Source organism: Crocuta crocuta, unplaced genomic scaffold (assembly GCF_008692635.1).
Source record: "Crocuta crocuta isolate KB4526 unplaced genomic scaffold, BGI_CrCroc_1.0 scaffold296, whole genome shotgun sequence".
NCBI lineage: Eukaryota > Metazoa > Chordata > Mammalia > Carnivora > Hyaenidae > Crocuta > Crocuta crocuta.
The window spans coordinates 859,432-863,035 of record NW_027530504.1 but is presented as its reverse complement, the minus strand read 5'-3'; the positions used below and the strand labels follow the sequence as shown (position 1 = coordinate 863,035).

General features: G+C 65.3%; 1 long non-coding RNA gene across 1 annotated transcript in view; it reads left to right on the top strand.

The window, feature by feature from the left end:
- Window positions 1–332: 332 nt before the first annotated feature.
- LOC144233809 (uncharacterized) overlaps window positions 333–3,604 on the top strand; it is a 14,922-nt gene continuing 11,650 nt past the window's right edge. The window contains exons 1-2 of the long non-coding RNA XR_013335764.1: window positions 333–628; window positions 732–928. This is a non-coding gene — a long non-coding RNA (uncharacterized LOC144233809). The remainder of the gene's footprint in view (window positions 629–731; window positions 929–3,604) is intronic.

Below are 3,604 nucleotides of genomic sequence, written 5' to 3'. Positions count from 1 at the left end.
GGGATTGAGGGGAGCGGGGGGGGGGGGGGGGGGTGGCCAGCAGAAGAGGCCGTGACGATCCCTGTCAGCGGCGTCCCGACTGCACCCCTGGGAGGGACAGAAGGGGCTTCGTAGCCTCAGGCTTCGGGTCCATGGCTTGGGGGTGGCCCATCGGCCCCCGCGCTTCTGGGCTCAAATAGCTGAGTGCCAGGCGGGTCCGCAGCCGGAGAAGCCGTGGGCGAGGGCGAGCGCGCTGTGCGCCGGGGCGCCTGCACCGCGAGGCTGGTCAGAGACGGGGGGTGGGGGNGGCCCACAGCTCACAGCATCAGACACGGAAAACCAAAGCCCGGCCCTGCCGCCTCCTCGGGTCCCCTCGCGGCCTCCGTTCGACCCGGCGAGCCCCAGGGTCCGGTTCAGGGTGGCAGCAGCCTTGACCTCTGTCAGGTTGTAATGTAGGAAACAGAACGAGCCAAGGTCCCTCTTGCTGCACGTGGTCCCGAAGCTGCAAGGGGCACCCGCCGGCACCCACCACCTGCCGTGATGGCCACAGCAGCCGTTGTCACGGGGTGCGACGGAGCAGCAGAGGCCCCAGAGAATTCGGAGCTCGGGAGGCCCCCCCTCCACGCGACAGCAGCTGTTAAGGCCCCTGGTCCGAGCCCCTAACGTGCGGGAGGCCAGGGTTCCTTGAGACAATGAAGCTTTAACACCCTAAGGTGTCTGTTTAATGACCGGTTTCTCTCCTGTCCGTCTAGAACGGTCCAGACGACGTACCACCCATGGGTCCACTGAGCAAATAATCGCGTGGATGGTTTCCTGTGCGCTTGGTTCAGAGGGGAGGGCGACTCCGAAGCCGTTTACCCTGGTTGGAAAAGCGTGGCCGTCAGCCCGGGGTGAGCCCCCAGGTGGGGATGGAAGGGGCCACCCGCACAGGGCAGGGGTTCCCCTAAAGGTAAGTGGCCGGCCTCTGGGGGGAGGAGGGCACCCAGTGTGACCAGCTTGCCTGCGCGTGGCTGGCCAGTCTCCTCCGGGGCGGCCCCACCGAGGCCTCAGCGCCTACTGGGTCACACGCTCCACCTGCCACCAGGCTGCCCTGTCCACGGAGCCGGCGTGCGGCGCGCGAGTGGCCCAGGGCGAGGCCGTCTCCCCGCTCGTCACACCTCGTCCCCAGGCTGGGTGACACACGCGGGTCCCGCCCCGTAACTGACTCCCCCGACTTCTCGTCTCGGGTCTTCCCTCCTTCCACGCGCGTGACCACCCGGCGGGGCTTGCGGACGTCGCCCCAGCGTCCACACACCCCTTCCTCCGGCTGCCTCCCCCCTACTCTGCGGGGAGCCCGGGGTCCGCCCAGGGCGCCGCCCCGGACCAGTGCCCTGCGGGGCTGTCCCCGGGGGGCTGCAGGAAGGCAGAGGCAGGGGCAGGCGCCGGGGACGCGGGAGTGCGGGCCACCCTGTTGCCGCCGTGAGCCCACGTCCTCAGCCCGGCCCTCCGCGCCCCTTCGTCACGCAGCCCGTCGCTGCAGGACCCGGCGGCTTCTGAAGAGAGGACCCGACGGCGGCCACGTCCAGGCACGCGGTCACAAGCCGGCCCGTCGCCGCGTGCTCAGGCCCCGCGGGGCCCCTGCAGCATTCTGGAAGCTCGGCCCCTGAGCAGCTTCGCTGCGGTGCTCTGAGCGTTTCCCCACAAGCCCTCAGCAGGGCCGCCCGCTGTGCCTGCTGCGCCCGCTGTGCCCGCTGCGCCCGCTGCGCCTACCACAGTGGCTCTGCACATCACAGGCCCGGGGGCAGCGGCCGCAGTCCCCTGACGCGCGGGCTAGAGCGCAAGCCCGGGTGGTGGTTGCTGCGCCCCGGGGCCCCCAGTGCCCCTTTCTTCATGGTGGGAGGTAGAGGGGCGGGAGCNCCCCACCGAAGGGAGTTCCCAGCATGCCCCAGGCCTCGGGACGCTTAAAAACCTTCACCGATAAGCGTGCCTCACGCGCTTCCCCGGGATTACAAGTGCGCTTGCACAACACGTCCAGGGTCCGAGGCCGGTGACGTCGAGCGGCCCAGTGTGACGCTTTGCACACGTCCGGACCGGCGCTTCCTCCGGCGGCATGCCGGGCTTTCCTCTCTCGGCTTAGATCCAAGGGAAACTGGACGCGATCCTTGAGCGCTGCTGAAGTGCCGGCTCGATGCGGTCCAGCTCCGCGCCGCGGCCCCGCTCCCCCCGCCTGAGCACCCCCCCCCGGACGCGTCTGGAACGTCCCCGTCTGAGGCCGGGACGATTGTCTTGGGTGGGAGGACGCGGGGATCATGATTTATTTCGCTTTTCTAATTTTTCTGCCATTCCAAATTTTACGTTAAGTATGTTAACGTTTGNGAGGAGGCGTGACGGGGGGGGGACAGCCCCAACCTTCTAGGAGCCGGAATGCAGGATGCAGGATGTAGGGAGCTGCTCCAGCCAGGCAGCCTGGAGGCGAGAGGAGGCTCCGGTGCCGTTAACGCAGACGCCGTGGGCAGGAGAAGCGAGAACAGTTGCAGCAAACACTTATATGGCCCTTTGTGTATACGCTGTTCCAAACACTTTATCCATATCAGCTCATTCAAGTTTCCAAACAACCCAGAAGGTAGAGTCTCGAAACCGACTCAAGGGACAATTTAAGAACTTGCCGGAAGGAAAGGGAGGCAGGAAGGTAGCTCTAGAGATGGGCCAGCATGAATGCACTTGTGCCTTTTTTTATTTTTTTTTCACCAGATATTCCCAGGTGCCCGGTGCCGTTTCTGGTAAGGACGAACTAGAAGTTAGCAAACACATACCACCCGCGTATCTGCCTGGAAGATACGCATTCAACTTGCAAGCGCACAAATACAGTGTCATTAAGAAGCCTTGCCCTGAAGCAGGGGTGGATAGGAAACTGCCCTAACTCGGGGGTCAGCGCAAGGGCCCTGGAACAAAAGGTGCTTTAGCTGAACCCTGAAGAATATATAGACGCTGGCGGCTAAAGATCGGGGTGTGGGCTTAACAGCACGTACAAAGGCCCTGTGGTGAGATTCATTCGTTAGAGGCTCCAGAAGGGGAGAGTGTGAGCAAGAGGGAGTCTGGTGGGGGTGGGAGCCAAGTCGTGTGCAGGGACCCCATCCCCCAGGGCCTCACGGGAGTTCATGCTAAGTGCACTGGGAGGCCCTGGGAAGGTTTAAGCAAGGCAGTCGCAGGGTCTGATTTACTTTTTCGTGGGGCCCTTGGTGCCGTATGGAGCCGGGGGCGAAGGGGAACAGAAAGGCCCATGAGGAGGCCCTTATGGCAGAGTGAGCAGTAGGCGACGGCTGCCGGCTCAGAGGGCGACAGCGGGGCTGAGGCGCTGCCCTCCTCCCTTGGGCGGACCTCCTGGGACCCCCCACCTCCCGTCCCATCAGCAGACGAGCCTGGGGACTGTGCCCCTTGTTTCGCGTGACCCTGTGCCCTCCGAAGAGCCACCCAGTTTCTAAGGGAGAAACTGCCCTGTGGTGTGGGGCTCGACGCCGTGTGGGGGTCAGGCTGTGGAGACGGCGGGGGCGGCGGACGTGCGGACGACCTCACGCGCTGCTCGTGACGACGGGGCGACCGTGGGCGAGGGTGCGGCTGCCAGGTGACCACCTGGCGGGCCCAGTCT